Source organism: Ostrinia nubilalis, chromosome Z, assembly GCF_963855985.1.
Source record: "Ostrinia nubilalis chromosome Z, ilOstNubi1.1, whole genome shotgun sequence".
Classification (NCBI taxonomy): Eukaryota; Metazoa; Arthropoda; class Insecta; order Lepidoptera; family Crambidae; genus Ostrinia; species Ostrinia nubilalis.
In genome coordinates this window covers 7,695,060-7,709,452 of record NC_087119.1, presented here as the reverse complement: position 1 = coordinate 7,709,452, position 14,393 = coordinate 7,695,060, and the positions used below count along the sequence as shown (strand labels likewise).

The following is a 14,393-nucleotide window of genomic DNA, read 5'->3' as shown; positions in this document are numbered from 1 at the left end:
AGCAACACATTTTGAACGTTTTGATATCTTAATATAAATTAGTATAATGAGATTGGAATGTTTAAAATTTAATAAATAGGTTTAGATGCGGCGGGGGTGGACCTTGGGCCAACCCTAAGCAGTTTATTTAATTTTATACTTACGTGAATGATTTCTTTAATCACATTTACCAAATTATTCATAATAACCGATTGTTATTAATAATTATTTTTCTATCATAATTCATCATAATCAAATCAGATTAAATAAAATCTGAGTTGCGTTCTATATCCTTTAGAGCGCCATGGTCTTTTTTAAAATACAAAACGTTTAACATTTCCGTGCAATATTTCTTTGATAAAAATACTTATGGAAATGCTTTAGTTATTTTATGCGTACTTTTGCGATTGCCTAAAACCCTAAATCTTTATTTTCAAAACAGAAATATATTTTTTTACTGTTCCAGGCGAAATAGGTTGGTGACCAATAGGTTAAACACCACCAAACAAAAGTTGTCTATGGTCATAAGTTTTGTGGCCAAAAAAAGTTTGCCCCTTTCCTTGAGTGAGACATTTCGCGCTCATTCACTTCCGCCTCCCTCTCGGTCGCAACTGTTTTGCATCTTGTTTCATCGCGGTAAGTTATGTGTAAATATTATTAAAATTATTATCCATAGGTTTGTCAAATAATAAAATACTATTGTACAAATCAATTTTGATGATATATCAACTTAATTGTTTCTTTTCATCGTTCCGTTAGTGTAGGCATCATTTTTGTTGAAGGGGACGCCATTGTAAAACAAATGAAATAATGTTAAACAAACAACTTTTTATGGTTTAAAACTTTTTAAAGTGTAATGATCGAAGTTTTAAGTGTATTTTAGGTTCTTCAGTGCCATAGTTTGTGGTTCTTTAGTTCATTAAATGTGTATAATTGCAGTTTCACGATGCCCCGCTTCAACTACGATTCCACCACGGCCGTCTGCATCGCCACGGGTAAGTCTTATAAAGTCTTATTTGTTTTTCTTTCCATTATTTTCTGTGTTTAGGTCCTTTGGTTCGTTAAAAATATACTATGTTTGGCTTTGATGAATAGTTATGGACCGCCATTTTTCTTCTTGTATAATTGACATGGCAATGGTGTTGTAGGTAGTTCACTTAGATTAATAAAACCTAGATGGATAGTCTTCATACAAACGCTTCGTCAAGAGTGAGGCAAAAATCTTATGTCATTAGTGTCAATTTTGTTGGGGAGTGTAGACAGTGAAGGCGATTTTCCCGAAAGTAGGGAAATTTTTAATACGTTTTTAATTATTTTATAATTAACATAAACAAAACGCATCATGTACTTACTTATTTATTGAATTCAAAGTACCTACCTAATAACAATAAGATAAATCGACTTAAGTCTCGATTTCATAAAAAAAGAAGTGTAATTGTACGGCGAACAATTGGGAAATAAATTTTCTTGTTACTGGTATCATTCCCGTATTTAATTTTTGAAAGCCAAATTCAAGCAAAATACGCGTCGAATTGTAGTACTTACTTATGAAATGTAACACTGGTCACTTTCTTTCGTTTTTCTGATGTATTTTAGACACCCTTTCACAGCACAAACCGTTTTAATTAATTAAAATTCGTCGGACGTGTTTACCAATTTTTCACTTTGACAGTTCATGTGACGTTTACGGGTGAGCCGTGCCGGCTCCCTAAAAACTGCCTCACCTTTCGTGCACTGACTATCTATCTAGGTTTTATTAATCTAAGGTAGTTCATAACTGCATAAGATCTAGCTTTTTCAAGTCAATAACTTTATACATTTTCTAAATATGGTTGACAAGAGCGTAGCCCCTTATTCTATTTGCCAAGTTATTTAAATTACCTACACCTACCTACAATCATGGACCTATAAAAAAGGTCCATGCCTAACAGTAAATAGTTAATAACACGTAAGAAATCTTTATATTTTGAAACATGTCAATTCCACACAAGGTACTTGTATTAATAATGTCCTAACAGGCAAGTTATCATTTCATTGTTGATGAACATACATTAACATTATCTATCAATATATGTTATTTAGATCTTCTTACTCTGAGATGGTTTTCATATGAATAGTTATGTAAAATAATTTTACATGTAGGATTATTTACTGTTGAAATTGGTGTTACATTAGGTATTTAAAATACACAAGTAAGCATAACTTTAGTTCTTATTATACCTAAACAAAGCATTTATTGAATCACATCTAATTTAATTAATGTTTCAGTGTAGTTAAAATAATTGATTTGCTCTGAAATCAAATCAATAATAAGAACTTGATTGAATCCTTCTCAAATATTGGTAGGTAATATCAATGCAGTTTAAATATTATTTGAAAACCTTCAGATTTGCAATAGGATTATTTGCATTTGATACTACTTATTACAGTTGCCGCGAATACTCGCTATTATTCGGTATTCGGCATTACTCGACATTTTTTTGATATTCGTCGAATACCGAATAATAGCTAGTATTATTCGGCATTCGGCGAATAGTCGTCTAAAATAAACTTTTAGTGAGCAAAAAAACTAATGAGTTAAAAATAATCATATTTTTATTATTTTCCCTAACAAAACAATACACAATATCAATTATTATTTATAATATGTACCTGTGCCTATCATATTCATGAAATTAAATTAGTAAGGCTTTTTAATTAATATTTAAAATCCAACAGAGGCAGATTGTGGTGCAAAAAATCATTTTTTTCTGCACGTTCGGGAGCAAGTCGGTTTCGTTTTTCCTCGTAAATTAAACCTGCCTCGGAAAATAGTCTTTCTGAATAAACAGAGCTTGCTGGTGTGATTAAATATCATTTAGCAAAATCTATTCTTATTGGTACTCAAACTCCACCATTCATAATATGGGTTTATTTTTCTGTCAGCCTTTGCTAATGCGATGTAGTGGGCGATTTCTTCAGCAGTGGCATTCTTGGGGTGCTCTTCAGTAGGTTTCTCTATAGATGATTCTTCAAAACATGCCTAAAATTTACTACATATATACATAGGTATGTATAACATGAAACAGATTTCTTTAACTTTATTCAATGATATTACAGAACTATAGATATGTTACGTTCATAGAAATTACGATTTTAATCCGTGCCGAGCTATTCCAAATTGCACACATTGACAAATGTAACTGATAAGTGAAACAAAAGATACGAAATAGCACGCAAATGAAAGAGATAGCTATAGTTTGAACGATTCTGCACTAACTAATCTATGTCCGCAGCGCACGCATCCTTATCGCTCTAACGTCAAAACAAGATCGCTTTCTCTTTCTTAACTTGAACATGGCGCATGGCGTCTTGATTGTTTGCATAAATAATTGAAAATATAAATACTAAATAATATTGCATAATCATATGTGGTAAGAGATCCCTTGTATTTTGTTTACTTTAGAGTCATAATTGGTACACTTTCGAAACACACACGATGGCATTTTTTATTTATTTTGGTAAGAACACAGGAACTTACGGTGTGGTACGCACGCGATTGCGCACGACGCAAGCCACACGAAGACTAAACACAAGACGTCCCAATTGGGACGTATTTGAGTATTCACAGCGCGAGCGCTTATAACATATCTGCTTTTGTTTTTATATAATATCATTGACTTTATTGTTTTCTTTTCTCACAACCTTAGAAGAAATTAGAAATAATTTTAATATTTTTATGTCGAATAGTAATGTCGAGTTATTCGACTATTCGCCAAAGTGAATGGCGATTAATCGGTATTCGACTATTCGCTATAACCACTATTCGCGGCAACTCTACTACTTATATCCTGCGCTTGTTATATTTGTATTTATTTATCAATATTTTCAATTTAGTGCGTTGAATTCTGATTTAACATTCATCTTACTAGGTATAGGTACTTTTTTTGAACTTGTATAAGTCTGGATCTGACCATAATATCTAGCCTTTTATAAATCAAGATTAATAATTATACTAATTATAATTTACCTACTTGAATAGTGGTATTAATAACATTTAATTGTTATCTCTTGTCATAAATTAATTAAATTCAAATAGATGTGCACCAATTGATTGAAGTTATCAATATTCATCATGTTTGAAATTGGTCCTATACCTACTTAGACTACCTACTAAGGTCCTATAATATTTTTCATTTTTACAGAAACATAAATTCTAAATTTCTTTTGATTCATATTATTACTAATTTAATTTCTATAGGTATGTTTGATAAGCAGAAATTAGATAGGTAGGTACCTACTTATTGTCTCAATGGGGTTAGGCAAGCCTGTTATCTGAATTTGCATTAGTTTTATTTTAGGAAATATTGTATCAATGCAATGCATTTTTTAGGTAGGATTAGCCTAATAAAATTACTGTAATATGAACTTACTGCAAAATGGTACAGTTACCGTAAAATAGGTTAGTACTAATTTGTATAATCATTGATTTCCATCATTACATACCTTAACTGGTAGGCATTTGTTTTTAATACAATTTACTGTCTTCTTTAGTAATTTGAATACATTATCTACCTACTTAAGTGGGTAATGTTGTTGTTCAATTATAATAAAATTTCAAACTTTTGTTTACATTAAACTTCTTATTACTATTAGCATTAGCTGCTATTAATTGTATGAGTTTGGATTTTCGGTTTAGGTAGGTCTCTATAGGTAGGTAGGTATATCTACTTTTAAATTTAATTTATTTTCCTTTATTTATTAGTAAAAAACAAACTTAATTTCAATTACCAAAACAATAAAGGTAATTAATCAGGTAGGCATTGTAAAATTTATCACTTGTTCATTGCATAACCATTTATAACTGAATATGAATTTATTGACGATTTATTTTCAGAAAATTTGTTGGCACTATAGTTTGTCATTTTGTTTTCTGTGTGTACCTCAAAATTAGCATGATTGATATTGCTTTAAGGTGATGTTCTAAGGCCTTGTCAAAATGCTTTAGATATTTTAGCGGAGAGTGTTAGAAGATAATGAAAGTATTTTTATAATATTACATAACTGAGTTGAAAATTAGCATTAATTATGTGACCAATCTTTTAATTATCTTCCCTGTGTCATATAAATCTATAACACTTTTTATCATTCAATTTAGATACTGAAGTTGCATTCTTTACACGTTTATATTTTATGACAATAATTTTAAGAGAAGATTGACTTGAATCTTTTTAGAGTTTTCGTTATTTTTGTCTTGATAAGGTATCAATCAGCATATTATCTGAAAATAAAGAAACCACCTGCATTTTGTATTTCGAAGCAAATTACTTTCTTTTAAATTATGTATTCGTAATGCATAATAAGCGCGACTTCATTGTCAATCAGACTATTATTAATTATTAATTTCTGGTAAAGGATTGTCCCATCAAGGCGATGCACGGTATAAAGGTAATAATGCACAGTGTGTAGCCATGTCAGCATGTGCATCCGCTTTGTCAGTTATTAAAAATCGGGCCGTGTTTGATGTTGCGGATATCAATACTATTCTTCAGTACGGTGATTTACTTTACTTGCAGTGTAAACCTCGGGACCACGTTTTCTTATTACCAGACGAATTGCCAAATGATTATCGAGTAGGGAACTTCGCGGTCAAAATTAATGCAATGGAACCCAACTGGATTGAAAACGGGCTTTTTCCAGCTTCACTGCGCGATGTTGATGTTGCAACATTGCAGTTAGTTCATATTTTGCGCGACCGTGTATTCACTCGCGAACGTAACGATACTCGGGATAGTTACTTGTTCACCGGGAACAATTATACGGTTTCTTTTTGGAAATTTGGCAACAAATTTTATCTATTTAATAGCCATGCGGTTGGCATCAATAATAAATTTAATCATCGGGACGAAACTCAAAATAAGGCGCGTTTGTTTTGTTGCCAAAATTTAGAAGATCTCGCAAAATTACTGTTCATAGGACATGCGTATACCTCGGCGCAATATTCTATACATAAATTAACTGTAGTAAATTTTGCGCTAAACTTAGATCCCGTCGTCCCACTCGAGCCACGCGACGCGAAATTAACAACGTTGAAACCTGTCGTAGTCCTTGAAAAAGTTGAGTTAGAATCAATAGACATTGCACCGGTGCAATCAACCAAACGAGGTCGACCCAAAAAAAAGAGATCATCTAAATCTAAAGTAGATTCTTCCGCACCGAAAAAATCTAAATTAATTAATGAAAAATTAAAACCAGTTGTGGTTCTTGAAAGAGTAGATTTAACTGCGTTAAAAATTGCCCATGATGCGAAACCTTTGTCCGTCACTACTACACATTCTGATGTCAAATTGAAATTAAAGCCAGTCGTTGTAATTGATCGGGTCGATTTAAATAGCGGTCGGGTCGATAAAAGCGTAACTTCAACTAAAACCCTTAGACACCGAGAGGCTGTAAAACGTTATGCTACCCAGAACCCAACTATCAATAGGGACGCGGTTAAACGTTACGCACAAAAAAATCCCTCGGTTCATAGGGACGCGGTTACCCGATACACTCAAAACAATCCCTCCGTTAACAGGGACGCGGTCAAAAGGTATTCTCAAAACAATCCCTCCGTTAACAGGGACGCGGTCAAACGGTACGCGCAAAATAATCCCTCGGTTAATAGGGAAGCGGTAAAACGGTATTCGCAACAAAATCCGGAAGTTAATAAAGAAGCGTCACAACAATATAATGTAGTAAACAGAAATTTAGAACCCGCGTTGCGTAATTCCAATATTTTGATCGGGCAAAAACAAAACGACGATTTAGATTCCATTCAGACTCATTCTTTTAAAAAAATGTCTTTAAATGACAGTCACAGATGTCCTCAATGTCAGGCGCGAATTTTTGTTGAGGAAAAAGGTAGAGTCAAGTGGTGTTGTGGTTCTGGAGCATATAATGTTCAAAATTTACCGCCGTTAACCGAAGAGTTCTATTCCCACCCAGCTTTCCTTCTAAGACCGCGAGCTTTCAATAATTTGTTTTCGTTTAGCGCATTAGGCGTTTCTCATGGTTTTCATCAACCAAATTCCGGTGTGTCTTTCTTAAAAATTCAGGGCCGAACTTACCATCGCGTTTTTGATTTAGCTTACACTGACACATATAATCCTATCGGTATGTACATTTACGACGAAAGGGAAAGGACAGCTGTAAGCCAAAATTTAGACATGGAGGTAGTTCGCTGCATTACCAATTTTATGCATAATGTTAGTCCGTACATAGATTGTTTTAAACGTTTAAGTCAGGAGCCTTCCGAGGAGGCACATTTGATATTTGAACCCACGTCGCGACGCTCCCATGGTAATATTTTAGGAGACATGCCAATCGGTTCGGAAATAGCCGCAATTCTGAGCACAGAACGCGAACGCTATATTCCTAAAGCTATAGTCATATGGCGCATAGGTGCTCGAAAACCGCACACTGTAGACATTTTACATCCGCTGTATGAAACTTTCCAATATCCTTTGCTGTATCCACACGGTAATCCCGGTTGGTTACCGAATAGACTCGACAACAACGGCGTAAAACTAACACAAAATAAATACGTCCGTTGTTTGTTGCTATCTGAGCCGCGGTTTTCAGAGTTGAGCAGACTTTCTGAGGAATGGATAGTAGATATGTTCTGTAGAATTTCAGAGGAACGACTTAGGTACATTTTTAATATGCAGAATCATTCCTCAGATGCTGCTCTTAGATCTGCTCCCCTTCAGGAAGTAGAAAACTCAGTAGAGATAAGTAACCAGATAGCAGCAGATGAAACCATACGGGGAGAGGGTGGTGTTGTGCCGGGACGTGTCTATCTGCCCAATACATTTACTGGAGGTCCACGGTATATGAAAACTAAATATATGGATGCGATTGCACTGGTCAATAGACTGGGCACTCCATCATACTTTTTAACGATGACATGCAATCCAAAGTGGCCCGAGATCCAACAATCTACTCCACAAGGACAAAGGCCTAATCCTTTAATTTGTGCGAGAGTTTTTAACTTGAAACTCGCACAACTTTTAAAAGACCTTAGAACTGGTGCTTGGTTTGGTAGATGTATGTATATTATGCATGTCATAGAGTTTCAAAAACGAGGACTGCCCCATGCCCACATTTGTTTTAGAATCGAAGGGGGTGGTCCCATACAAAATTTTGAAATCGATCAATTTGTAAGGGCAGATATCCCTCCTCCTTCTGAGGCAGGTGGTAGATTACGCAAGGCTGTGCTTGATCACATGATACACGGCCCATGTGGACCTCCACATAGAACAGATTTGCCATGTTGGGATACTAAAAAAATGAAATGCACAAAGTATTTCCCCAAATCTGAAACGGCTGTAACTTACTGCGATGACAAAGGTTTTGTTCATTTACGCCGTGATAGTAAAAACCAAGCCACGATTAAATTTAGAAATAGAGACGTAACGGTTAGTGATTTGTGGGTCGTTCCGTACAATGCCGCTCTTCTCCTCAAGTATGACTGTCACATAAATTTATTGGCATATTCCGCACGCGCGATCGTCAAATATTTATTCAAATACATGACCAAAGGTCCTGACGAATCGCGCGTTACTGTCGTTCCCGATTCAGATAAAAACAATGAAATCGAGCAGTATGTCACCAAACGTTACCTTGGTTCTTGCGAAGCGACGTGGCGCATTTTAGAGTTTGACGTAACAGCTCGCGAACCGAACGTAAAGCAGCTCGCCGTACACCTTGAGGGCCAACAATCCATCTTTTTCAAGCCGGGAACCGAAGCAGATGCCGCGCGCCGCGCTCATTCGGACTTAATAACTTATTTTAAAAGGCCTCTCGGTGAACAGTTTGATAACATAACGTATTTAGATTTTTACGAGCGGTTTATTGTACATTCACGACGTCCCACCACAAAAAATGTAGAAATCTTTGAATTGAGCAATAATAAATTTTTGACAAGACGGCAAAGGGGCGAATTAGTATCGCGTTTATTCTGGGTCGCGCCAAATAGAGGTGAATTATTTTACTTGCGTCTACTTTTAGCGTCTCAGCCGTGTCGTAGTTACGACGATTTATATAAACTTGGTGGTCCATTGTGCAAAACTTTCCAGGAAGCTGCGAAAGCTCTCGGGATCGCGGACGATGAAGCGGAGTATGAGATTGCTATGCAGGAAGCATCTACATTTTTGACTGGACCACGGCTGCGTAGCTTTTTCGTACTCTTAGCTGTGAACGGGGTTAGGGTCGTTTCTTTGTGGGATAAGTACAAACATTTAATTGGTCAGGATTTTTTGCAGCGTTTATCCGATGACGCAGAAAAAGCGTACAAACTTTGTCTCGTCCAAATCGACCGGTTATTGCGTAAACATGGGACATCCCTTGTCGAGCAAGGGTTACCGGGCGTTGCGTCTTTCCGTTCTATACATGGCCAGAACGCACCCATAGGAAACTGCTCGTGTATATTTCGGAGTGCCCGTTTGTAAATCTGTGACTCCAAACTATACACGAATTTTGCGTACTGATCGTGTATAGTTTGGAGGAGCTTAGTAAAAAAAGTCATCTCCAAACTATACTCGATTAGTTTCTACTACACCACTTACACTTGACTAGAGTGTGTTTAGTTGATATTGATTTAGTAAAATTCAGTAAAATATGGAACTATATTTAAAATTACATTTATTTGATATTATTACATAAAATATTATTATTTTACTGAATCTATAATAAATCTAGATTTTTAAAACTATTGTAAGTGGTTTTTGAAATTAAATTGATTAGGTAGATTTCAAATTAAATAACAATTTAATTAATATGAGAGAGAGTGAGAGAAGAAAGTTCAACGCGCATTAAATACAATATTATGCGAGACTTTAAATGCTAGGTTTGTATTGTCGGCCGTTTGGTGTAGTGGTTCGAAGTGGTAGCGGGTTCGATTCCCGCACAGTACAAACATTTGTGTGCATGAACATATTTGTTTGTATTGGACTGGGTGTTTTCTATGTATAATAAGTATGTATTTACAAAAAAAAGTATTTAATTATGTTTATATCCGTTGTCTAGTACCCATAGTACAAGCTTTGCTTAGTTTGGGACTAGAAGCGCAGTGTAAAATGTCTAAGGATATTTATTTATTATTTATTTTATTTATTAACTTTTATCTCAAGAACAAAATCATTTTGACATATTTCAATACCTACAATTGGTGAAATATCAGCCCCAAAACAAATATCTTTTCTATGGCAGAATAAGAAACACCAAAAAATCCTTTATCAAAACAATGACACGTGTCGTAAGATGATTCAATGTTTAAAGTAGACACGCAGATATGAATTAATCTATCTATACAGTGTGAGTCACGTTAAAGTGTACATATGAAAACAGATGAAACTAGACCTATTTTTATCGACAAAAAAGAGGTCAAAAATTTTTTGAGATTTTTTTTTAATTTTTTATAGAATTTTTTTTCTTCCAATTACTTATTGTAAAGAAAACGTAATAACTTTTAAACTAAGCGGTATATCCTGATAAAATAAAAACAGTAATAATGCTAAATAACAGGCGATACTAAAAAAATACATAAAATACACAAAAAAGGCCAACAAATAATAAAAAATGATACTTTTTGAAAAAAATCTGCTTTTAAATTCGTGTTTTTTTGGTTATTTCATAAATTTCTCCAAAAAATGCCCCTATAACAGGTGGTTTTTATTACTTTGTATTATTCTCTATCGTATTATCTTTGTAAAATCAAAAATCGCATGTCTCTATTCCTATCACAACATTTGCTATGATCGTTTGAACTAAGCCTCTCTGGGCGCGCTATTCAACGCTTCCTTAACAACGAAACTGAAAATAGCTCTAGATTTGTAATTTAGATAAAGACAAGTTAAATTTTAAATAAAAACAAAAGATTTCGAAGTAAAATAAGCATTTTAGTTAAAAATAAAATTTTCTCTACCTGCAGCGGAGAATAATGTTGTGGCAAGCCTTTGTTCAAACGATCATTGCAAATGTTTTGATAGGGATAGAGACATGCGATTTTTGGTTTTACGAAGGTAATACGATAGAGAATAATACAAAGTAGTAAAAACCACCGGTTATGGGGGCATTTTTTGGAAAATTTTTACAAATAACCAAAAAAACACGAATTTAAAAGCAGGTTTTTTTCAAAAAGTGTCATTTTTTATTATTTGTTGGCCTTTTTTGTGTATTTTATGTATTTTTTTAGTATTGCCTGTTATTTAGCATTATTACTGTTTTTATTTTATCAGGATATACCCCTTCGTTTAAAAGTTATTACGTTTTCTTTACAATAAGTAATTGGAAGAAAAAAAATTCTATAAATAATTAAAAAAAAAATCTCAAAAAAAATTTGACCTCTTTTTTGTCGATAAAAATAGGTCTAGTTTCATCTATTTTCATATGTACACTTTAACGTGACTCACACTGTATAAATAAAAATGAATTGATATTCGTTAGTCTGATTAAAACTCGAGAACGGCTGGGCCGATTGAGCTGATTTTGGTTTTAAAATGTTTGTCGTAGTCCAGGGTAGGTCTAAACGGTGAGCAAATACGCGCGCGATATTGTTTTTCTGTAACAGACAAAATTCCACGCGAGTATGTAATAGAAAGAGAGGTCAATAAGTCAAAATGACTAGCATGCAACTACTCGCGTATAAATTGTAATCACGCACTTATTACAATACATACATGATTAGTCCGTATGCGTACTGGCGATGTATATTTTGGAGGAAGATAATTGACCTAAGTCACTACAAAGTATACGCGAGCAGTACGCAGCGTATGCGTACTGGTCGTGTATAGTTTGGAGGAGCTTAGTAAAAAAAGTCATATCCAAACTATACTCGATTAGTTTCACACCCTTGCGTTCTGGCTATGTATAGAATGGAAAGACGCCCGGGCGTTATAGACGATTCGACCGAAGTAGGCCGCGAGCGCGTCGAATATAATCGCGACGAGTTAAACACGTTCGTGAGTAGCTGGCTACCAAAATTATCCCCCGACCAAAACCTCGTGTTTAGTTATATTCACACTCTCCTGAGTGACAGCGAGTTCCGAAACTCTAACAATACTGCCATTTTCATTGACGGGCCTGCCGGAACAGGTAAAACTTTGCTTTTAAATGTAATTACTGCACACGCACGCGGAAATTCAGGAATTGTCTTGTGTACGGCGAGTTCAGGTATCGCGGCGCAAAATTACGTAGGCGGCATTACGGCACATAGCATGTTTAAATTCCCCCTCAACCCCGTAGATGATCTTGGTTACTGGAGCATTACCAATGGTTCGCAGCGCGCTGAGCTTGTTCGACAAGCTGACGTTATTATTTACGACGAAGCCCCTATGGCTCACAAATATTTAATTCACCTGCTTGATAGGTCTCTCCGCGATTTGATGAAGTGTAACAGGCTTTTTGGTGGGAAAATCGTAATTTTCGCAGGAGATTTCCGTCAGATACCTCCTGTCGTAGTAAAAGCTAAAAGTAACTCTGACGTAATCAATTGTTCAGTCAAGTCCTCACCGATTTGGGAACAAATTAAAATTTTCAACTTGAGCACTTCCCAACGTAACAAAGACGACCCAGAGTATTCTGACTTTTTATTAAAACTGGGATCGAATCAATTGCCGGTTCAAACTGTAAAGGTAAATCGTTCAATTTTAAATTTAGTAGATTTAACTTCCCACCTTTCTTATGTTACAGATTTGAACGATTTAATAGATTTTGTTTTTTCACATGTTGTCATTATTGAACCGGACACGTGTGCTGGTCGAGCAATACTCACCACACACAATCAAAACGTTAGGGAAATTAATTCCATAGTATTAGATAGAGTAGAGTCGGAACCGTTACACTTTTATTCAATCGATAAAGTCCTTTCCGATAACGCGGACGATATATTTTTAGGCGCGGACGCGTTAAATAAACTGCAGCCAAAGGGTGTTCCAGAACATGATCTAACACTAAAAGTAGGATGCGTGTGCATGATAATCCGCAATCTTAGTTTTTCAGACCGACTGGTCAATGGCACAAAAGTTATCGTCGTGAAAACTACGCCGCGCATAATAACCGTTCGCAAGCCAGGCGAAACAAACGAATTTTTGATTCCGCGTATCTTGTTTAAAGCTCCAATCGAACCGGACAGCCCCATCGAAATGACGCGACGGCAATTCCCCTTAGCTCTGTGTTATGCCATGACTGTTCATAAGAGTCAGGGGCAGACTATAAATCGGGTAGGCGTAGACTTGCGGTCGGACGTGTTCAGTCATGGCCAATTGTACGTAGCGTTAGGTCGGGTCCAAGAAAAATCGGATATCAAAATTTTAGTTTCGCGCGATAAATTAGTCGACGATAAACTTTTGCTTAATAATGTAGTGTACCCGCAGCTTCTTTAGATTACTTTTTTTATATATTTTTTTTATTTTTACGCAGTTTCTCGGAAAGTGTAAATATAATTCACCTCATCAATCAATTGACAATTCTTTTGTGTAAATATATTTTAAAATCAATTAAAATCAAGCTGACACGCCTATACACGTGCATTATTTATTTATTTTTGCTTTTTTATACTCATTTCGCATGAATTCAAAATTTGGTGGTTTTTGTTTGGGCATGTTGGTTTTGTGTATATGAGTTATGCGTGTGTGGTGGTGTGAGTGGAGATAGTGAAGTATCGGGGGAATGGGCTATGTTAAATATCATCTCTACACTGTAGGGGTGGATCGGTATAGCGTCGTCACTTGGAGTATAAATCCATTTACATTGGTGTTTGATTTTAGAATAGGAGCTTTCTCGGTCAACCAAATTGAAGAAGAGATGTTATGATATCGCTGAAGGGCGAACTGAAGGATAGACGTGGACGACTGTTGGGGGGACACGCCAGCCTGTGGGCTGATGTTGCTGATGCTGTGGGAAACACCGGCGGACGTCTTGGGGAAGGTAACGACATCGAAGCGAAGAGTGTGGAGTTCGACAGCCGCATGGCTGCGGGCGTGAAGTTGAGGGGGAAGAGACCGGAGAGAAGATGCAGGGGTGACGAATCAAGGTAAGGTTAATAACCGCTTGATAATGTCATACTTGTGCCAATTGAATGCCTCAGCGTCGACGGAATGTCAGGAAGTCTAGGTACAAGTACGAGTATGCCAATATAACAAACATATGCATGGTTCCGGAGGCAACGAGCAATGGGTGTGTTGATTTTTTGTTAGTTATATGCCGTTTTAAGCGTAACTGAACGGAATTGTTCTTACCAGCATATAATGGATATCGTATAATTGTCATTTTGTAAAAGTAAGCTTCAACCAAACCAACGCGTGCAAATCACCATCGCCGACGCGATCATAGGCGAATGACAGGTCGCACGACCAGTCATTGGCCTATGATCGCGCCGGCGATGGCAATCTGCA

At 35.8% G+C, this 14,393-nt stretch overlaps 1 long non-coding RNA gene across 1 annotated transcript; it reads left to right on the top strand.

The window, feature by feature from the left end:
* The first annotated feature begins 546 nt into the window (after nucleotides 1–546).
* Nucleotides 547–14,003, top strand: LOC135087108 (uncharacterized). Its single transcript, XR_010260681.1, has 3 exons — nucleotides 547–615; nucleotides 919–974; nucleotides 13,767–14,003. It is a non-coding gene; the product is annotated as an uncharacterized LOC135087108 (long non-coding RNA).
* Nucleotides 14,004–14,393: the final 390 nt, after the last annotated feature.